Below are 23,235 nucleotides of genomic sequence, written 5' to 3'. Positions count from 1 at the left end.
CCAATCTTAGAGAGTGGTTGTGAAATGGATCGTGCCTGACACTGTTTGGCATCCAGTCATCTATAGTTTCTTTCTTTGAGCCTGCCTGGTTGCCTGGCATTTCTATTTTTCTCTTCTAACATGCACTTTTAAATCTGCTGTGGGCTTAGCAACTGTCTCACCAAGCTCATTAGTCTGTAGGTTAAGAAGTTTAATCAGGCTCTGAGAGGTGAAAATGCTGTCCTAACAGTCAAGCTCCCAAGCTTCAGAGTGTGGGCTCATGGTGTCGTTTTTGGTCCCCAGAGACATTCTTTTCTACTTATTTGGGAATTACTGTTCCAGACTGTAAAGTTGCCAGAGAGCCTAGTTTCCCAAATTTCAGGGAACTGTGGAGTGATCGTGTGACACCTAAATCTGAGAGGAAAGAGGCCGCTGTGCTCTGGATGTGTCAAGCTCTGTCATGTTGAGCACTGGGAGCTGCGTTCTGAGGAGCAGTGATGAACCAGGGAGCATTCTGAGGAGAGAAATGAGGATAAAGAAGCCTCAGAAAACAGCATCCCATGAGGCATGGATGCAGTGACTGTGTGTATCAATCAGCTTTTGCTGGGTTATGTTGAATAGCAAGCAACTGCCCACACTCAGTGACTTGTGATAACAAAGACTTGCTCTTGCTAATGTTGCCTGTTGCCTGCAGTGGCTGTGCCCTCTTCCATGTCCTCTCCATTCTAGGATTCAGGCTGAAGGAGCAGCGAGGAAATTGCTGTTCTTGAGGCAGAGGGAAAAGAGTGATGGCAGAACCATGCAATGGCTGTAAAGCTTCTTAGTCACATGACCAAGCCTGTCATCGATGGCAGTGGAGACATAATACTCCCATGGGGGGTGGCGGTGGCTATTTGGCTGGAACAGAGTAGATGCTCAATAACCGATTGCTGAATGAATAAATGGATTCTCTGATCCTGAAAGTGTTTAAGCAAAGGATGGATGCTCATCTGTATTATCTATGGTGGCATAACAAATATTCAAAAACTTAGTGGCTTAAAACAACAATAAATACTTATTATCTTACAGAGCTTTTGTGTGTCAGGAATTCAGGGGCAGCTTAGCTAGATGGTTCAGATTTGGGGTTTCTCATGAGGTTATAGCCAAGACGTCAGCCATGGATGCGATCATCGGTAGGCTTGACTGTGCTGGAGGATTTGCTTCCAAGATAGGTTGCTAACAAGGAGGGGGCATTGATGCTGATTGTTGGCAGGAGGCCTCTCTGGTCCTCACCATGTGAACATCTCTATACAGGTGGTTGAGTGTCCTTGTAACATGGAGGCTGTCTTCTCCCAGAGTAAGTGATTCAAGAGAGAGGTAAAAGCCAAAGTGTCTTGTATGACCTACCCTCAAAAGTCACAATCATCATTTCTACAATATCCTATTTGTGACACAGATCTTCCTTATTCAGTGTAGGAAGGAACTACACAAGGGCACGAACACAAGGAGGTGGGGATCATTGGGGACCATCTAGGAGAGATATGGCTTATAGTATGGGGGGGGGAGAGGAATCTCCCACATGTGAATACTTCCTTCTAAGGTCCCAAAATTCTCATCCTATTACAGCTCAATTTCTAGCATCTCATCATCTAAATCAGGTCCAAACATAGATGAGACTCTTTGTGTAAAGATCTTCAAGCACAGTTTCTTGAGTAGTTTCTCTTTATCTGAAGACCTGTGAGCTAAAGAAACAGCCAGTTTTCTGCTCCCTCATTCCCTAACATACAATAGTGGGAGAGGCATAAGATTACCATTATAGACACTTTTCATTCAAAAAAGGAATCAACAGGAGTCGCTGGTCAATAGAAGTTGTGAAACCTAGCAGGACACATATTGGAATTCCCTTCATTAGGACTTGAGAGCTGGAAAGAATTCTCTGTAGCTCTTGGATTGCTCTATGGACTCTTGATTTTTCTTTCTAAGCTACCTTTCTTTTTCTATGAAAGGTAGCTTAATTAAGCAGGTGATTGTTTTTCTAAGCCTTCTTCCTGCCTATAGAAGTTTGGGAATCCATTTTGTACTATCTCTGTCCCTTTCAGTCCAAGCTGGCAGTGTTTCTGCCAGTAAAATTCTTGTAAAAAGTTTGTGGGTCTCCTATGAACTTTATTGGCGTTTGCTCCAATTAGATATTGTTGAGAAAGCCGTTCTGTGCCTTGGGGTTCTGTTGAGATTGATGAGGGATAATACCTTTAAGCTTCTCAGAAGCCTTATTTAATTGAATGGTTTTCTGATGCATCTCCTTAGATTTTCTGAGGACATAGTAAGATTTTATAGTCACATTCTTGGCTTCATCTTTAGACCATGTTTTCCTGATAGTGCCCTGAATCTTATCTTTTCCTGGAAACTATTTCTTAATTTGAGTATCATTTGTCATCTGAAGCTGGGGATTTTCAAATCCAGAAAGTTCTGACTCCTTTATGTTTAACAGTTCTTACTTTAGTTTATTTCTCTCCTGTATAATTTTACTAAAACAGTCAAGAAGAAATGAGGTGGCAACATTAATACTGTGCCTGGAAATCACCTTAGCTAGATCACCTAGTTTATTAAGTACATTTTCTACTTTCCATTTTTTTTTATAGGTAACAGTGCTGCTAAACTTTCTGGAACTATATAATAAGGATCTCTTTCCTCAGGTTTCCAGTAACATTTTCCTTTAAGTCCTCACATACAACCTCCTCAAAGACTACCAGACTTTGACTAACAGTTGAAGTTCCTAGTGGGATATTAGAATTGCAATGGGTCAGTGACTCCTTTGTGCCCCATCCTCCCCCTTCCTCAAATTTGCAAGTCAATTTCTTACTCAGAACATTTGAATTTGCTTTTCTGTCTGTTTGTGATGCACTTCTTATGGGTGTTCTCATGGCTTGCTTTCTTGCTTAATTCAGGTTGCCACTTAAATGTCACCTCTGGAGAGAGGCTGTCCCTGACTATCTAAAATAGCATCCCTGTTCTCTCTTTATGCTCTGACCCTGTTTATTTTTCTTCACAGCACTTTTCACCGCCTGACATTATACTATACATCTATTTATTTGTTTATTATGTCACCGACATTAGAATGTAAACTCATTTGGGCAGGAATCTTGTCTGTTTTACTCACTGCTAAAATCCGAGTGATTTTAGAGCACTAGGAACAGTGTTCTTGAGACATTACCTGGCACATAATGGGTGTCCAATAAATATTCTCTAAATGAATGAATAAAGTGGGCTCTGCAGAGGCACATAGCCTAGGTAGACAAGGCTCCTATTGGGATTCATAAATCTGTTCTCTTAAGGCCAGTCTGAGAAAGAGGTCATGGGAAATAAAAGGTAGAACCATAGCAGGTTCTGGGGCAAGGATGCTGATGGCAGATTTGGGACTCAAAACAGGGTCTTCCCTGCCAAGTCTGGCCTCCTGTTTTCCCAGAAGGGGTAAAACCTAGAGTGTGATCAGGGGATCTGAGCTGCTTTCCTGGGGAGGGGGGCAAGGCAGTATTTCCTTTTCTAAGAGATCACACCAGTACCCGTTTGGCCCACTGCTCAGCCTGAACAGGGTTTGTGGACGTAAAGAGTCTTCTAAGGCAGGGGGTTTTCAGAGGGATATTAACAGATGAGCGTCAAACACCAAACATCTTCAGTCCCCCTGGGCTGGGCTGAAGTACATGTGTTGGGGCCATAGATTATGGCAGAGATGGGCTTTTGTATGGAAAGATGGACGTGGGGAAGGATGTGGCTGAAGTTTCAAGGATGTGTGTCTGGGGAGGGGTCCATGGAAAGGGAGAGGGCAGAGGCCCCAAAGCAGACAGAACTGGCTAGAGACTCAGCTCCACCAAACCTAACCTGAACAGATGAGAGGCTATTTATAGTCTTTATTTCCCTCAATGTGAATATTCGTACATTTTTGCTATGGAAATATTAATATGTTTGATTACAGGCTGCTGGGGGTGTTACATAATACACAATGAATGCACCACACTGCTTTTCTAAAATGTGAAGAAACCTGATTTCGGAAATATATCTGGTGCCAGGGCTTTTGGAGGAAGATCTGTGGATCTATGAAAGCATTCACTTCCCAGGGATGTTGTTTAAGGGTTGCACAAGAAGATATCTATCAGCTGCTGAGCAAAGGCTTGGTAAATTGTAGGTGCTCAGTAATTAGAATTTGTTACTATCTAGCAATACCTTGATTTCTTTTTTTTTAATATTTATTAATTTATGCATACTTCACAAAGAACCCATTACATGTTTATAAAAAACTACATATTTTTGTGAAAAAATTAGTGTGAAGAGTGGCATACAATTTTACAAATCTCTTTAATATCAAGGTTAACATCAAGGGGGCAGGATCCTCGTATCTGCTTCCGCATTGATTTGCTTCAATAAGCAGTTAGATTGAAGTCCATGGAGAAAATTCAGCTGCAGATAGATATGAGGAATATGCTTTTTCTGATACTACATCAAAACTTGAGAAGTGTTAATTTCCTAAAAGTTAATTGCAATGTGAAATCTGGAAATATATCAATGAATTTCTTGTACTATGTTATGCTGGTCAGTCCTGTATTTTGAATGGATCTTTTACCTCTGCCTGATTTTATAACATCATGCATTGGTCATTTGGAGCCCTGGTGGCACAGTGGTTAAGAGCTTGGCTGCTAACCAAAAGGACGACAGTTGGAATCCTCCAGCCACTCCTTGGAAACACCACGGGGCAGTTTTACTCTGTCCTATAGGGTCACCATGAGTCAGAATCAACTCAACAGCAAAGGGTATATATTGGTCATTTGGAAAATATTGGTACACGGAGTTATACCGATCTTTCATACACGGGTGCATTGCATTATACAATATCAGAAAAAATTATATTTGTTATTATCACTACCCATCTCATTAGAAACATCTTTAAGTATTGAGAAGCTGTCAAGCTCAGAGTAATGGATACACATTTTTCCATATTTCTCATTATTGCTTGAAAGTTCCAACATTGGCAACAAATACTATCAGTTGTTTTTCTTTTTTTAATAATTTTTTGTGCTTTAAGGGAAAGTTTACAGTTTAAGTTAGTTCTCATACAAAAATTTATACACACATTGTTATGTGACCCTAGTTGCTCTCTGTATAATGTGACAGCACACTCTTTCTTTTCACCCTGGATTTCCCATGTCCATTCAACCAGCTCCTGTCCCTTTATGCCTTCTCATCTCGCCTCTGGACAGGAGCTGCCCATTTAGTCTCATGTATCTACTTGAGCTAAGAAGCACTCTCTTCACAAGTATCATTTTATGTCTTATAGTCCAGTTTAATCCTTGTCTGAAGAGTTGGCTTCAGGAATGATTTCAGTTCTGGGCTAACAGAGAGTCTGGGGCCATGTCTTCGAGGGTCCCTCCACTCTCAGTCAGAGAAACATCTTGATTTTTAGGAGAGAGGAGTATACTGAAATTTGAAGGACATGCTTCCCAAGTAAGTAAAAGGAAGAATTGTATAGGATGAGGGCCAGGCTAAGTGAGGATAGAAGTTAAATGCAGTCAGTCTCAGGAAAGGCCTGGGAAGTTACTCCAGGTGGCTGGGAGTTACTGCTCAGTGAATGGATGGTCTCATCTGGAAGTCCAGGAGAAAAGAAGGGTGCCGGTGTATTCTTGGAAGAGCTGATCTCTCCCAGTTCTAGCCCTAAGCTGGCCCTTCTGGGAATCTCTGGCCTTTGGGGAGGAGGTGAGGGTGTATCTTGGAACCTGGGGACCAGTTCAGACAGTGTTACCCGCTGAAAGAGGAGCTTATTAGAGTCAGCGGGAAATTGATGGGATGAACTGGAGTGACCTCCCCCTGAAAGATGGTTTGTGAGAGATGCTGAGGAAACCAGACTGATGCTACTAGAGGGAGCCCCTGTGCTGTCAGGGGTAATTCACACTCAAAGGGGTTGTCTGCCTCCCTCTCAGTAAGACACTAGATAGGGTTTCTCCAATGCCTTCGCATTATAACCAGTGCACACAAGACACTAGAAGGTGTATTAAAAAAAAAGGAAAAACAAAAGCCTCTTTACAATTTTTTTGTACTTGTAGCAACATTAGAAAAAATGGAGGAAAAATGAATTTTTCCACACCTTTGCCTAAAACCTCACCACCTAGGCACCCTTAGATGTCTATGCTTCCAATTTATCTTATACAATTAGGTGCATATATTTGAGATATATACGTGTGTGTGCCTAATCTAAGGTTATGATATTTACATTTATCTATGTTTTCTTTTAAGAGTTTAATAATTTTAGCTCTTACATTTGAATCTTTGATCCATTTTGAGTAAATTTTTGTATATGGTGTGAGTAGACATCCAACTTCATTCTTTTGTATGTGGCTATTCAGTTGTGCCTGAACTATTTGTTGAAAAGACTATTCTTTTCCTCAGTTGAACTGTATTGGTACCCTTGGAGAAAATCTATTGACCACAAATGTAAGGGTTTATTTCTGAACTCTCAGTTCTAACCCATTGATCTATGTGTCTATTCTAATGCCACTAGCACACTGTCTTGATTACTGCACTTTGTAGCAAGCTCTGAAATCAGGAACTATGTGTTCTCCAACCTTGTTCTTTTTTTTTTCAAGATTGTTTTGGCTATTCTGTGTCTCTTGCATTTCCCTATAAGTTTTAGGATTAGCAAAAACTTCTGCAGAGATGCCAGCTGAGATTTTACAGGGATTATATAGAATCTGTGAATCAACTTGGGGAGTATTGCCATTTTCATATTATTAAATCTTCTGATCCATGAACATGGGATGTCTTTCCATATTTAGGTCTTCTTTAATTTCTTTCAACAATGTTTTATAGTTTTTCAGAGTATTAGTTTATGTTTCTTTTATCAAATTTATTCCTAGGTATTTTTTTTTGATGCTATTGTAAATGAAATTATTTTTTAAATTTCATTTTCAGATCGTTCATTACAAGCTATAGTATAGAAATGCAATTGATTTTTGTATTCTGATTTTGTATTCTGCAACCTTGCTGAATTTGTTTGCTTTAATGGTCTTCAAGTGAATTTCCTAGGAATTTTTATATATAAGATCATGTCATCTGCAAATAGAGATAGTTTTACTTCTTTCTTTCCAGCCTAGATAACTTTTTATTTTCTTGCCTAATTGCCCTGGCTAGAACTTCCAGTATAATGTTGAAAAGAAGGGGTAAGAGTGGACATCCTTGTCTTGTTCCTGTTCTTAAGGGGAAAACGTTCAGTCTTTCACCATTAATATGATGTTAAAACCCAGTAAACCAGTGCCGTTGAGTGTGGGTTTTTCACAGATGTCCTTTATCTGATCGAGAAAACTCTCTTCTTAGTTTGAGTGTTTTTGTCATGAAGAGGTGGTGAATTTTGTCAATGGCTTTTTGTGCATTTATTGAGGTGATCATGTGGTCATCTCAGTAGATGTTCTACTTCTACTTTATGGTGTATTGCATTAATTGATTTTCAGAGGTTAAATCAATCTTGCATTTCTGGAATAAATCCCATTCGGTCATGGTATATAATCCTTTGTAGATGTTGCTGGATTTAGTTTGCTAGTATTTTGTTGAGAATTTTTGTGTCTATATTCATAAGAGATATTGGTCCGTTCTGTTTTCTTGTAATGTTTTTGTATGGTTTTGGTACCAGGATAATTGTGGCCTCATAAAATGAATTGGAAATGTTCCCTACTCTTGTATTTTTTGGAAGAGTTTGTGAAGAATTGGTATTAATTTTTCTTTAAAGAGTCGGTAGAATTCACCAATGAAATCGTTTGGGCCTGGACTTTCTTTTGTGGATAGTTTTTTGATTACTAATTCAATCTCTTTCCTTGATTTATGTCTGTTAAGATTTTTTATTTCTTCTTGAGTCAGTCATAGTTTGTGTCTTTCTAGGAATTTATCCATTTTATCTAGCTTATCTAATTTCTTGGTGTATTGTTTATATTCATTTTTAAGAGCCCTTTATAGTATTTGACTGCTGATGGCTTCTTTCTTCTTGAAACTCTCTGTTCTTTGTTTTTAAGACACTCTTTCTTAACAGTCATGTGACTTTGGATAAGTCATTTAACTTCACTAGAATGGGGATTATCACAACACCTCATCATTGGGTTGTTATGAAGATTCAATGAAATGACACCTGGGAAGTACGGAGCATGGTGCCTGGCACTTTGGAAAGGAATACTTGTTAATTGCTATCGGGACTCTCTCCTGGTCTTCTTTCAGTTCCCTGACAATGCATCCTTAATCTTAGAAGGTATATTTTAGGGCAGTGGTTCTTAAATGGGGGTCAATTTGTCTCTTAGAGAACATTTGGCAATGTCTGGAGACTGGCAACTATTGGGTAGAGGCCAGGGCTGCTGCTAAAACCTTGTACGTACAGGACAGCCCCTGGCAGCGAAGAATCTGGCTCAAATAGCAATAGTGCTGAAGTCTCTATGGAAACAGCTCTACATAATTATTGTAGGAAGAATAGAAGATACGGATAAGCCAAAAAAGAAGAAACCAAACCAAATACATTGCCCTCAAGTTGATTCCGACTGGACAGCACCTAACAACAACAAGACATTGTTTTTATTTGATATTAAAATGACATTTAGGAAAACAAAATGACAATGAGTCATGAATTACTGGGAATCTCGGTGGTTGAAAGTTTAAATTTCACCTCTGTTATTGATTTTGTTGGTATATGATTCTACATCTCTTTGCTCCTTGGTTTAAATTCTGTAAAATGAGGGCTAAATGTTTGTTTTATACAAAGGTGAGGTTACAGTTAGCAGAATCTCAGAGTAGGGCCTTGGCCCAGTGCCCAGTTCCCTCGTGGTTTACACATGAGCCCAGAGCAGTGGGAATTCTCCTAGCATTTGTTGCTCAGATGAGGTTGAGCCCAGGGATCCTGATTCCCAGGCCAAAAATATTCCTTGTACATTCCTTTACCTCCCAGGAGGCTCTGAGTCAGGCCATCTGAGGTTCATGGGGCTACAGACACCCTGTACTCAGGCCCTGAGACTCTAGGACCAGGGGCCTTCAGAGCCAGGCAGTCTGCAAACCCAGGGAAAAGAAATTTAGATGTGGGCCAGGAGTGGGGACTGCTGATCTAGCTGTCCTCGCCCCCCTTTATTTTTACAGAAGAAGCAGCTAAGACCCAGCGTGAAGGAGGACTGGCCATTACCAATCCATCCCCCAAAGGCCCTTGGCTGTCATATCAAGACAGCGATGGCTGATACTTGTTCTCTCTCATGTATGCCTGTGTGTGCGTGTGTGTGCGCATGTACGTGCCATATATTTATATGACCTTCTTCCCTTTGTCTGCTTCCCTGATGCAACACGTAGTCTGCAGAGTCTCCTTGATGCCGATGTCACACCACAAAAGGGACAGAGCCCTGGGGACTGGCGACCCTGACGGTGCTGGGCGTCAGGAGCTGGAATCTGTGGTCTCTCTTGCAGAGCAGAGCCCCCAGTTAACAATAGGAGGGGTGGAAGCCTGCAGCATAGACATGCGGCCCTGGCTCTGCGAAAGGTGACTTTGAAAGGCTGCATTTGTTCTTGGTGAAGCCCGGGCAGCTGAGCTTCACTGTGACAAATTGTTCCAGCTTGAGGCCACACTGTCAGGAGCAGCGGGGGAGACAAGGCTGCTTCTCTGTGGCTCGCCTTTAACATTTTTCTTTTTATTATTAACAATTTCAAACAAGTAGAGAGAATAGTACAATGAAGCCCATGTCCGCATCACCCAGATTTGATAATTACCACCATTTTGCCCCGTTTGCTTCATCTATCCTCCTTCCTTCCTTCCTCCCTTATTTCTTATCTTCCCCTTCCTTCCTTCCTATTTTAAATTAAACCTCAGTCATATCACTTCATCCCTATATATTTTCTTTAAAAAAGTCATATTCTTACATAACCATAAAGCTATTATCACACCTAGCAGAATAAATAATAATCTCCTGGGATCACCCAATACCCAATCCACAATCAATTTCTCCTGTTTGTCTTGAAAATAGCTTTTACACTACAGCTGTTTCCTGGGAATCTGGACTCAAAATAAGCCCACATGCAGTGCTTTATCCTTAGGTCTCTTATGGCCTTTCCAGTCCAGGCCTGATCCCCTCCCTTCTTCTCCTCCATTCTCCTTCTTCTTCTTTTTTATTTTTCAGGGTCATCCACTTATTGTAGAAACCTGCTCAGTTCTTCTGAGGATTCTTCCACATTCTAACTCTTCCATTTGCTTCATCATAGTATTGCTACCTCTCCCCTACTAAACAAACAAACGAACAACCAAACCTGTTGCTGTCGAGTTGATTCCTACTCATGACGACCCCACGTGTGACAGAGTAGAATTGTTCCATGGGATTTTCTTGGCTCCTGTAAATGGGAGTTAGCATTAGAGCTCAATTAGAATTATGTTCAACTTGCTTTTTACAAGAACGTTCCATGATGGTGCTGGGTGCTTCCTGTTGCATCCTTTTAGGAGGCACACGTGGTCAGCTGTCCCCCCTTACAGTGATGCTGAAAATGATCAGTGGGTTCTGATGGTGACAGCCTGTCCATTCCATTGTAAAGTTCCTCATTTGGGAGTTGGTCTCCAACGATGGCCCCCCCCATGAACTACTCCTCCCAGAATTCATGTTTTTCCCTTCCCTTGAATCTGCGCTGGCTCTATAACTTGCTTTTGGCCACTAGCATGCAGTTAACGGTGATAACATGTGATTTCTGAGGCTAGGTCATAAGAAGCCTTGTAGCTTCCCCCTTAATCTCTCAGAACACTCACTCTGGGGGAAGCTGGCTGCCACATAAGAAGTCTGACTAGCCTGAGACCACCATGCCGTGAGGAAGCCCAAGCTAGCCACGTGGGGAGATTATGTGAAGAGAGACAGAAATTCCCAGTTAGTCCCCACTGCTCCTGCCATCTTGGCTGAGGCATGAGATATGTGAATGAAGAAACCATCCTGGATATCCTGCCTAGTTGAGCCTTCAGATGACTCCAGCCCCAGCCACCATCTGACTTCAACTCTATGAGAGACCCCAAATGAGACATGCCCAGCCGAGCCCAATCAACTCATGTCAGTCAACCTTGAATGTGAGTAAGAATGTGAGAGATAACATTAAATTGTTGTTTTTAGTCACCAAGTTTTGGAGTGTTTTGTTATTAATTGGTGCACCGATCAACTTTTCCTCTGAAGGTTTCAACCATGGGTGATCATTACCTAAATTGATTATTTTATTACCAAAACAAAACAAAAAAACCCAAACCTGTTGCCGTCGAGTCAATTCCGATTCATAGCGACCCTATTATTTTATTAGAAGTTACAAGATGGTGATTTTCTAATTTACCATTTCTCCGCATGGCTAGGAGGAGTTCGCGGGAATTCTCTTCCTCAACAATTAGGGCTACTTGTTGTTTATTGTTGTTAGGTGCTGTCGAGATGGTTCCGACTCACAGTGACCCTATGTACAAGTGAATGAAACACTGCCTGGTCCTGCGCCATCCTCACAATCGTTGCTATATTTGAGCCCATCGTTGCAGCCACTGTGTCAATCCATCTCATGGAAGGCCTCCCTCTTTTTCGCTGACTCTGTATTTTACCAATCATTATGTCCGTCTCCGTGGACTGATCCCTCCTGATGACATACCCAAAGTTCGTGAAACGAAGTTTTGCCATCCTCTCTTCTAAGGAGCATTCTGGCTGTACTTCTTCTAGACAGATTTGTTCTTTCTTCTGGCAGTCCATGATACAGTCAATATTCTTTGCCAATACTATAATTCAAAGGCTTAAATTCTTCTTTGGTCTTTCTTATTCATTGTCCAGCTTTTGAATGCGTATGAGGTGACTGAAAATGCCATGGCTTGGGTCAGGCAATCCTTAGTCCCTCAAAGTGACATCTTTGGTTTTGAATACTTTAAAGAGGTCTTTTGCAGCAGATTTGCCCAATGCAATATGTCGTTTGGTTTCTTGACTGCTGCTTCCATGGGTGTTGATTGTAGATCCAAGTAAAATGAAGTCCAACTTCAATATTTTCTCCTTTTATCATGATGTTGCTTATTGGTCCAGTTGTGAGGAATTTTGTTTTCTTTATGTTGAGGTGTAATCCATACTGAAGGCCGTAGTCTTTGATCTTCATCAGTAAGTGCTTCAAGTCCTCTTCACTTACAGCAAGAAAGGTTGTGTCATCTGCATACCACAGACTGTTAATGAGTCTTCCTTTAATTTTGATGCCAAGTTCGTTTTCATATAGTCCAACTTCTCAGATTATTTGTTCAGCATACAGATTCAGTAAGTGTGGTGAGAGGATACAACCCTGACACACACCTTTCCTGGTTTTAAACCATGTGGCATTCCCTTGTTCTATTTGAATGACTGTGTCTTGGTCTATGTACAAGTTCTGCATGAGTACGATTAAGTGTTCTGGGATTCCCTTTCTTTGCAATATTATCCATAATTTGTTATGAACCACACAGTCAAATGTCTTTGCATAGCCAATAAAACACAGGTAAACATCTTTCTGGTATTCTCTCCTTTCAGATAAGATCTATCTGACATCAGCAGTGATATTCCTAGTTCCACATCTTCTTCTGAACCTGGCTTGAATTTCTGGCAGTTTCTTGTTGATGTACTGCTGTAACTGTTTTTGAATGACCTTCAGCAAAATTTTACTTTGCGTGGCTTCTAGCATCAGAGCAGCACACAAGCCACTACAGTATGACAAACTGACAGACGACTGAGTGGTGGCTACTTGGTTACCCCGAAATATGGTCCCTAGAGGAAAGGCAGGAAAATTGTGGGGTTCTCTCTTTTCCACTGATGACCCCACTTTTAAAGCAATGACCTGACCCTTCTCTGATCTGTGGCCCAGAACAAGGCAGGAGAGAGCGATGGAGACAGAGAAGAAGACATCTGAAGAATGTGGGCAGGAGACTTGGTTTCCAAGGAAATCACAAGGTAATCATCACTGGGCCCTCTGAAGACCATTATTTCTTTGTCCTTCTAAAAGCCAGATGCTGTCACCTTCTAAGTCAGCTTAGACACTTGAGCAGGCACCAAGATGGGTCCCAAGGGAAGGAGACAATGGGGCTTGGAGAGCCTGTGGGGGTGACTGCTCCCTCTTCTGGGCCCAGCTTCCTCTGACATGGCCTTGTAGATTCCCTCCCCTTCATGGAGTCAGAGTACCCTCTCAAGGGCACATCCCCTTGACCCCAATCTTCTCAGGCCATGAGAAGTGCCTAGTTCTGGGGTAAGGACTACATAGAACATTTTCTTCCCTCAAGCTCTGTGGTGTGATGGATCACTTTTGTGTGACCTTTCTAGCCATGGTCTTGTAATTTCCACCCAAATGGTTGGGCGGAGATATGTGATAGGGTAATTGTGGCCCACCTGAGGGGTTGGTTAGCATTGCGATCCTGCTGGGCTTGAGTTGAGCCATCCCAGAGGCAGGAAGGAGAGGTGCCCACTATCGCCAAGGAAGGAGAGACCTGTAGGAGATGGCACAGTGGACTTCTCAGCCCATGGAGTGAGAAAGCTGAGTGCCTTTGGGCAGAGACTGAGGGCCAAGGAGAGGTGTGCCTGTGAGCACGACTAGGAAGAGGCTGTCCTCATGGAAGAACTGTATCCTGAGCATTCTTGAGCATGAATTGTAGCCTGTTACTTCCCTAATAAATCCCATAACTGTGTGTATAGTCTATGAGTTCTGTGTGGCCATTGCAATGAATTATCAAACCCAGCAGAGAAGTAATGAGTGTTGTGGGAGGGATGGTTGGTGTCAGAATTGGTAAAGATGGTGGAGAGAGGAGGCATGTCTGACTCCTGCCTCACAGGAATCAGCCTTGGGCTGTTGAGCTTGATTCTCTTTCCCCCTTGTGAAGTTAGAGGAGGTCAGACACTGCCCCATGCCGTTTTTACAAGCTTCCAGGAACAAGGAGCCTATGTGGATCAATCAAATCTACTTTTTCTGGCACCAACTATGGGGATAAAAATCAACATAAATCAAAATACCTATTTTTCATTTCTGACACCAACTCTATATGCAGCACTTTTTCCTCTTACCCTAACCACCTAGAGCTAGGTCAAACCCACAAGTTAAAAGGTACAGTCCTGCAGACTGCCAAGTCTGCCCAAGACCTCAGATACCAGCTGCTAGCTTGGGAGTCCTCAGAGCACCCTCACTTCTGACCTGCTAGCTACAAATTCAGAGTTTTCCGACTACTCCCTCAAGATGTCCACTGCAAGCTCTGAGAATCCCTGGACTCCCTCACTTCTGACCTGCTGGCTACAAATTCAGGAGTTCCCTCTACCCCTGCAGGATATCCATGGAGCTTCCGTGTCTAGAGCTTTTATTGGGGGACTCATTATGTAATCCTTTTCTGTGAAGTCAGTTGATAGGAGGTGATCATGAACTATCACATGGTGGGTCTTTCTGGCCTGGCCAGCCCTCACCCCACAGTCATCTCATTACTTCACCTGCATAACCTTAGTTAGGTGTCGTCTTGGAGTTCTTATCAAAGACACATGAATTTCAAGTTTTCTTTTTTCTTTGAGATTATCTCTCATGAACTGAGGACAAGGATCAAATTCTTTGGATAAAGTTAATGTAGACTCCTCAAAGGCCTTTACTCAGAGACCTGCCCTGGGCCTCCACCTGTGCGAATTCTAGATTGAGGACCCTGCCTGATCTCATGATGAGGACTGTCAGGCCTGAGTCCCGAATCCTCCAGATAGGAAACAAGCAGTGACCATGTAGCCAATGACTAGGTGGCTTCAGAGTGAGCCAGGTTACAGTACAGCACCTGCCTGAGGCCACTATTCAATGAGCACTTTTACTATGTTTCAGACACCGCACAGGGCCGGTGTAGAGCTGTAGACATGTCATATCATAATTCTCACAAGAATTCATGAGCTGGATGTGTCCATCATGCTCAGTCTGCAGATGTGGGATGGAGGCCCAGTGAGGTTGAGTCACTTGCCCAAGGTCATCCAAAGTACTCCCTGCTGTCTGCTTGTAAAACCTGACTCAGACTTTCTGTCCTTGCCAGGTCCCCTCCTGCTGGGAGATGTTCTGGTGATGGGAATAACCATGTTATTTTATTATCTACCTGGGGTCACCATGAGTCAGAATTGACTTGATGGCAGCTGGTTAGTTAGTTAACCCAAAATGTGTATAAAGGGTCAGCAGGAGTCATACGCCAATGTGGTGCCCAAGTTCTGATTGTGGCTCAAACAGACAACAGTGTGCTTGGGGCCACGGCAGTCAGGGCATTTCTGAGTTCTGATTGGCTGGTTTTGCTTTGGTTCTGATTGGTCTAGGCAAGGTCTGTAATGCACGTTCCGATAAGTGCTGGGTGCAGTAGCTGCCTGGGCAGTGGAGTGGTGGCTGCGGAGCTTTTGACTCTTCCCTGGTGCAGGATAGGATTTACATTCTAATCCTTCTGGCTCCAAAGCCTATACAGTGAAACCTGTGAGAGCCGGCATTCGATGGAACTGCCTTGTTTCCCCAGGTCTCACAAGTTTTCCACCTTCGACAGGGTGCGGTCTTACCATTTTTCTGTTGCTCTCTAACAGTGGAGAATATTCGAGTTTTCCTTCTCTGACAGGTTTCCACCTTACACAGGTTCTGGCTTTCATAGGTTTTATTGTGTTTTTTTCATTGTACAAGAAACCTTCTGTTCTCAGCTGACAAAGAGACTTTACTATCACTGATTCATTAAGACTCTTCTTAGATATTTTGTTTGATCACAAAGGTCTTACCTCCTTAAATATGGAAATTTGAGAAAACAGAGAAAAAGGGAAACATAGAAGTCACTTTCCCACCATCCAGAGAGAAAACATGTACATCCTTGGACAAGCACTCCTCAGATGGGATGGTGACAAGATGAGAATGTAAGTGAAAATCACTGGGAGGGCTTGTTGGAAACCCAGACTGCAGCCCACTCCCAGAGTGTCCGCTCCAGTGGGTCTGGGCTGGACTAAGGATCTGTGTTTCTAGCAGATTCCGACATGACTCTGATGGTGCCGGTCTAAGGGCCCTACTTTGGGAACCACTGCTCCAGATCAGGGTTTCTCAACTGTGACGCTATTGACATTTGGGGCCGGATCATTCCCTGTTGGGAGTCCCTGGGCGGCGCAAATGGTTGCTTAGCTGCCAGCTGCCAACCAAAAAGTTGGCAGGTCAAGTCCACCAAGAGGTACCTCAGAAGAAAAGCCTGGTGATCTACTTCCAGAAAACCAACCATTAAAAACCTTATGGGGCACAGTTCTACTGTAAAACACACAGGGTTGCCACGAGTCAGAACTGACTCAGGCTCCGCTGGTTACTGGTAATTCTTTGTAGTGGTGGGCTGTCCTGTGTATTGTAGGATGTTTAGCAGCATCCCCGGCCTCTACCCAGTAGATGCTAATAGCAACCCCTCTCCCCCAGTTGTGACAACCAAAAATGTCTCCAGACGATGCCAAGTGTCCCCTGGGGAAGCAAAAAAAACCATATCTACTGCTGTCAAGTTGATTTCCACTCATAGTGACCCTGTAGGACCCTATAGAACTGCTCCATAGGGTTTCCAAGGCTGTAAGTGGAAGCAGACTGCCATATCTTTCTTCCACAAGTGGCTGGTGGGTTTGAAGCATTGACCTTTTGGTTAGCAGTCCAGTGCTTTCACCACTGCGGGAGGGGGGACAAAATTGCCCCAGTTGAGAGCCACTGCTGTGGACTTGCTTCCTAAGTATATTTATGTTCACGCAGAGACACACGTGCTCTCTGTCTCTTACACACATTTTCCTCTCCTCAAGAAAATGGCAAACTATAAATACGGTTTTATGACTTGCTCTTTTTCACCTAACAACACATTGCCAATTAACTCAGCAATTAGGTCTGCTGGCAGCAGAGAGAAACAGGTTTTCCACACAGATGATGTGGAAAGTGTGGCCTCGAGCCTAGCAAGCAGCTTTCAGCCAAGAAACAGGCAGTGGAGGGAGGGCTCTCAGGTCAAGAGTCCTCAGCCAGGCGCAGCTTCCAGAACCTCTGACTTCAGGATGGTGTTAGGGCAGGTGTGTTGACGGCTCACACAGCTGTCTGTCTGGCTTCCCAAAGCCCTGGGCTTCTCTTGTAAGGAAAAGGAGCCATCTGATGAGAAGCCTGTGAACTACGGCTGAAGTAGTCAGGGAGACAGGGCTCTCCCTGCAGCCACGCGCCTTCTCCCAAACTCATTGGGTTCCAGAGATGGTCCAGGAGACCTAGAGCTTGTGCGGACTGTGAAGTAAAAGGCCCTAGCCTTTTGCCTCAGGTGCCACCAGGTCTGTGACTGTACCAGGCAATAGCTGCTCATGCCACATGGCCGTGATGATAGGCCTGTGAGGTGGCTCCTGGGATTCTCTCTGAGACGCTGGCCTCTGCTGTCCCTGGTTATCCTGTTGTCCCTTGTCATGGACTAAATTGTGTCCCCCCCGCCCAAAGTTATGTCAAAATCCTAACGTCTGTACCTTTCTTGTTTGGAAATGGAGTCCTGGTGGTTCAATGGTTAAAAACTCAGCTGCTGACCAAAAGGTTGGCAGTTTGAATCCACCAGCTGCTCCTTGGAAACCCTATGGGACCGTTCTACTCTGGGGGTTTGGTTTGATTTTTTTGGTGTTTGGGAACAGGGCTTTCTTTTGTTATGTTAGGAAGGTCATGCCGCAAGGATGGGTCCTAAGCCTGATCACTTCTGAGTGGTGTCTCATAAAAAGAGCAGGACAGACACAGACACAGGGGGAAGACGGATGCTATGTGATAATGGAGGCAGACCCGTGATGGGCCCAGGAACCCCAAGATTGCCGGCAGCTACTGGAAGTTGTTATACACAGGGTTTTCACTGGCTAGTTTTTGGAAGTAGATAGCCAGGCCTTTCCTCCTAGTCTGTCCTAGTCTGGAAGCTCTGCTGAAACCTGTCCACTATGGGTGACCCTGCTGATATGTGAAATACCGGTGGCATAGCTTCCAGCATCCCAGCAAGACACAAGCCGCCACATTACAATTAACTGACAGACGGGTGGGAAACCCTCAACGAGGTGGATTGACGCAATAGTCACATCAATGGACTCAAACATGGTTAAATGGGCCATGAAGATGGTGCAAGACTGGGCAACATTTTGTTGTGTTATATATATATATATATATAAAGTCATGATCCATAAAATCAGTTGTATTTCTCTACATTTGCCAAGACTGGACTGGATGGTGGGTGTCTTGACTTACATTTGGTTCTACTGGTGTCCTGGCTGCCCAAGGGGCTCAGATATCCGGTGGAAGTGGGATTGGATGAGTCTGAGCAGGATTTTGGCTTGTTCTCCTGGGATTTCCCCAGAAAAGATATGGTAGACCCACGTATTTAGGGAGCAATGATTCCATAGCTATGGAAACCAAACTGTTCTTTTTCTCGGCAATCTCCCAACCCTAATCCTGTGCCTTTAGTCTCTTTTGTACCAAAGAATGTGGAGCAAACCAGAATGTAGCAACCTGGGGAAATGGAGGAGATGGCCCAGTTTTCGGGGCATTTCTGAAAGGAACAGAGAAGCTATTTTCTGTGTTCCGTACGAGGTGTACACAGCTAGCACCCGGGGACAAAGCCAGAAGTACATCTAGTCAGCCTTCCTGCAGCTCTGGGAGTTGCTTCTGGTCTTTAAGAGAAAAGCCTTTGCAATCTGGCTTCTTTGTCTATTGTGCTGTGGAAGCAGTTTTCTGGAAGGTCATGTCTGTCCTCCAGCTGATGAGTGCAGGGTCCTTGCTCGGCCCCCCTCTCCTTTGTCCCTGCTGCAGTGTCTGCTGCCATCCCCTCCTTCTAGAAGCAATGCCTTCTCTTGGCCTTTGGGGTGTTTCCTCTCTGGTCTCAGGCTCCTTCTATGGCTCCTGACTGGGGGCTCCTCTTCTTCCTCTTGACGTTCCCCCTTGATTTTGTCATTGGCTCTCTGTCTTCTATACCCCTCCGTGATTTCACATTTCTCTATGGTTTCAAAGAGGGTTGTGAGCTCCCCAACACTGAAAGTTAAAGAAAAAAAAAAAGACACCCACTCACTGCAGGGCTGATAGAGATTCAGGGACCCTGCAGAGCAGGGGTCTCAAACTCCAGTGCTGGAAATGGCCAGGCGGGTGATATAGCGGAGTGACCTGGGCCAGGTGTGAGGAAATAGGGAGCGAGGGGGCCTGTGGCAAACTAGACAGAGGGTGTGCTGTGTACACGGCAAAGGCTGCTGAGCTCTAGCTCGCCACTGCCCCAGGTGCTGGCCCAGGGCCTCACCACCTTTGCTGGGACACAGGGGCCAGGACAGCGCGGTGTGGCCATGATTCAGGCCAGCGGGTGGACGCTGTATGTCTGCCTCTTGCCTGGGCCCTGGGGCCCCCACTCCTGCTGTAGAACATCCAGTGCCAACCACCAACCACGTGTGCCAGCAGAAGCAGGGCCTGGCTTCTCTTTGGCGCTCAAATCTTGCTCAGGCGCGGCCACTTGGCAGAAGCTAGGTCATGTGCAGACCCGAGTGTGAGGGTATCTGGAAAATGCATTTTGCTTTCCAGCAAGCAGTGAGGCCCTCTTCAAGGGGTTGGAATGCTACGTTCATTCCAATTCTTTTACTTTGTTGTCTTATTTTTCCTTTCTTCTCTTTTACTGGCTTGAACAACCACCCCCATTCCTGATTTGGAAGTTTACCGTGCTTCCCTCATTCTACTGGTGGTTAACTCAAACCTCTAATTCTCTATTACCATATTCAAATTAAATATGAAAAATACACTAGCCCCTACCATTTTACTTGTCCACTCTGCCCACACCATCCCAACTGAGAACTTTTACTTCCTCTCTCACTCCCCTGCTGCTTTCCCAACTCAACTCCTGGTTTCCAGTCTCAGGCTGTTTATCATTAAGTTTCCTCTTGTAATATGCTTCTTGGGTTCCAATAATCCCTCCTAAATAATTGTACACCTACTCCTCACTTATCGACTCTCTTGTTGTCCGACACTCTGCATTTACGACAATAGTAAAAAATTTATTGTCTATTTTGCATATTAACGATGTATGTCTGGCAGTAACAGAATCCTGAGGTGCAAGGAGAGGGTAATGTTGGCTGGTTATGTGGGTAGGTTATGTGTCAGTGTGGCTGGGCCATGATTCTCAGTGGTTTGGCAGTTATGTAACGATGTAATTTGGCAGTTATGTGATGATGTAGTCATCCTTCATTTTTTAATCCGATGTGGTAATCCTCCATTTTCATGTAATGCCAATTTTTGCATAATGACCTGGCCTTTGGAACTTAACCGTGTCAATAAGTGAGGAGTGGGTATAGTATAGCCCTTAGCACACTATCACCCATTTAACTGTTTTTTATAAACAGGCTTTACCAGTCGTCGCAGCTTCTTATACTCTCTGTCTCCCATTCTTTTAAGACTTTTGTTCTGATACAATTTTCAGCTTGTTAGAGTACTTCTCCTACCACCTGTCTGTCAGTTTGTGATACTGTGGTGGCTTGCATATTGCTGTGATGCTGGAAGCTACATCATAGGTATTCCAAATACCAACAGGGTCACCCTTGGTGGACAGGTTTCAGCAGAGTTTCCAGACTAAGACTAGGAAGAAAGGCCTGATAATCTACTTCCAAAAATTAGCCAGTGAAAACCTTGTGTGGATCATAACAGAACATTATCTGACTTACTTGCTTTGGACACATCATTAGGAGGGATCAATTGCTAGAGGAAGACATCATATTTGGTGAAGTATAGGGCCAACGAGGGCATGGGAGACCCTCAGTAAGATGGATTGCCACAATAGTCACAAGGATGGACTTGAACATGCCAGCGATTCGGAGGATAATAGCCAGGACCAGGCAGTGTTTCATTCTGTTGTACGTTTGGAGTCGGCTCCACGACAGGCTACTTTGTGTTATGTGCGACTTGGTCACATGTGTGGGATTCTTGCTGACTTCTACACAAAGGAGCCTTTCTCTAGCTGCCTGGCTGGGGCCTGAGTCTCTTCTCCTTCTCTTATTCGTCTGTAAACTGGTTTCCTTCCTTCTCGCTTCCCGGGACAGGAAGCAGATAAAAAGTCTGCTTCTCTCTTCCTGGGGCTTTCCTGTCTGGAAGCTCCTGTGACTACGTCTCTCTCAGGAGACTTCAGGCATCTCACTGGGCTGCATCCAGGTGTGTATTTTTTATTCATTGCTCCTGCCTGGAGCCCTTTCGAAGCTGGAGATTCACATCTCTCTTCATCTCTACTATTTCCTAAATGACTCCATCTCTTTTTGTTCGTTTTCCTCCTTTTAGAAATCCTATTACTCACAATTTAGGGTCCTGGATCTGATCTCCCAGCCTCTTATCCTTTTCTTGGTGATTTCTTGTCTTTGTGTTTTTGCTCTCTGTTGGGAGCAAGCTCTTCCATCTGATCTTCCGAAATACAGCTTTTGTTCTCAGAGGCCTTTCTTCTTTTCACTTCCCCTACTGAATTGTTAATTCTGGAAGTCATGTGCGTGTATTTTGAGTTCTTGAAGGCCTTCTTCCCGTGTCCTGTTTGCATCCCCCTGTCGGTTCTTGTTCAGATCATAGAGTTCCCTTCCATGCCTGCGGTTAGATGAGTCCCCTGTCCAACATGGGTTGTCACTTTGTTTACAAGCGGTTCTCTTGGCATCTACATGGCCCAGGGGCTGGGGTCTCATGGCCACTTGCAAACCTGCAGAGGGTAGAAGGCGAGGGCTGGTGGTAACCCACAGGGCCAAACTGGGACAGTTCAGCGAGGTGTGTGCAGGCGGGCTCTTTGTATTCTCTCAGGTTTTTGTTGGGGGAGGAGAAAGCCAGTGGCAAAAGCTGTAAGACCCCAACAAGGGCATGACCCCAATACCTACTTCAGATGTGGCAGAGAAGTTTCATGCAAAAATATCCAAGGGCCATGGAGAGCAATGAAAGGGGAACCGTGCTGAGAGAGAAGGTTAGGGCCCCTTCTAGGAGTGGTCTCTCTGCGCAAGGAGGAGTCAAATGGATATGTGGTCATCAGAAGGGCAAACTGTGGCAAGGACAGTGCTTGGTGTTCACTAAATTTGGCTTATATTCTTCCTAATTGGAGCCCTGTTGCCACAGTGGTTAAGAGCTTGGGCTGCTAATCAGAAGGTCAGCAGTTTGAATCCACCAGCCACTTCTTAGAAACCCTATGGGGCAGCTCTACTCTGTCCTGTAGAGTCACTATGAGTCTGATGGGACTCGACGGTAATGTGTTTTTGGTATCCTTCCTAAATAAGCTAAACGATTGTTCGGTTTAGAGAAGACTTTAGGGGATATTTTTGGTTCAAGGTCTAAAGATTGTCTCAGGGCAGTATTTTCCGGGGTTCATCCAACTTCAATAGCCCCAGGAAGTCTGTGATCCATAAGGTTTTTATTGGCTGATTTTTGGCAGCAGATTGCCAGGCCTTTCTTCCTAGTCCATCTAGGAAGTCCATCTGGAAGGTCTGCTGAAATCTGTTCAGCATCATAGCAACACACAAACCTCCACTAAGAGATGGGTGGTGGATGTGAGTGAGGTGCATTGCTGGGGAATCAAACCCAGGTCTCCTCATGGAAGGTTCTACCACCGAACCACCACTGCCCTCACGACTTCTATTACGGAAGCTGGAAATGTCAAGGGCTTGCTTTCCCAGCCTCCCTTGCTGCTACGAGCTGCCCCTGAAACATACACACTCCCATTATTTGGACGTTCTTCATCCTGGACCAATCCTCTAATTTTATTATGTATTTCTTTACCGTTTTCTATTTATTTGACTTTTTATTCTACTTTCTGGGAGATTTCCTTATTCTTATATTGAGTGTCTCATTTCTGCTCTTACATTTTCAATAACCAGGAGTTTCCTCTTCATCTCCAAATGTTCCTTTTCTTTCGTCATCTTGCTTTTGTTTCATTGACGCAAAAATCTTATGTCTCTTAGGACATTAATTAGAGTTTTAGAAACGTTTTCTTCTGCTCATTCATTGTCTTGGTTTTCTCCACATTCCCTTTGTCAGTTTTTTTTTTTTTTTTCCTTAGTTTTGAAGTTTTCCTCAAGTGTTGCCTGGCCCTTGGCTGCTGACTCATGCGTACCGAAGAGTGCCTAAAGTGGAAATCGGAGGCACGCAGAGAATAGGACGTGCCCCCCTCCTGATCTACCAGGATGTCAGTTTCTTCAACAAAGCCTTCTCCAGTGGGAGGCCAGTGATGGCAGCGTGAGTGTTGGGCGTGGAGGGCCTCATTGTTTTAGTTTATTCCCTTGTTTTCAGACAACTTTCAACCCTGCCTTC

General features: G+C 44.0%; 1 long non-coding RNA gene across 2 annotated transcripts in view; it reads left to right on the top strand.

Annotated features, from left to right (window-relative positions):
• The first annotated feature begins 20,498 nt into the window (after positions 1-20,498).
• The window catches only part of LOC135231624 (uncharacterized), a 43,039-nt gene continuing 40,302 nt past the window's right edge, over positions 20,499-23,235 (top strand). Inside the window, exons 1-2 of one of the 2 annotated variants that reach the window (XR_010322411.1) lie at positions 20,499-21,117; positions 22,985-23,160. This is a non-coding gene — a long non-coding RNA (uncharacterized LOC135231624). The remainder of the gene's footprint in view (positions 21,118-22,984; positions 23,161-23,235) is intronic. The other variant, XR_010322410.1, reaches the window with a different exon arrangement.

This window comes from Loxodonta africana, chromosome 7, assembly GCF_030014295.1.
Source record: "Loxodonta africana isolate mLoxAfr1 chromosome 7, mLoxAfr1.hap2, whole genome shotgun sequence".
In the NCBI taxonomy this organism is placed as follows: Eukaryota; Metazoa; Chordata; class Mammalia; order Proboscidea; family Elephantidae; genus Loxodonta; species Loxodonta africana.
This window is presented reverse-complemented; position numbering and strand designations above follow the sequence as displayed.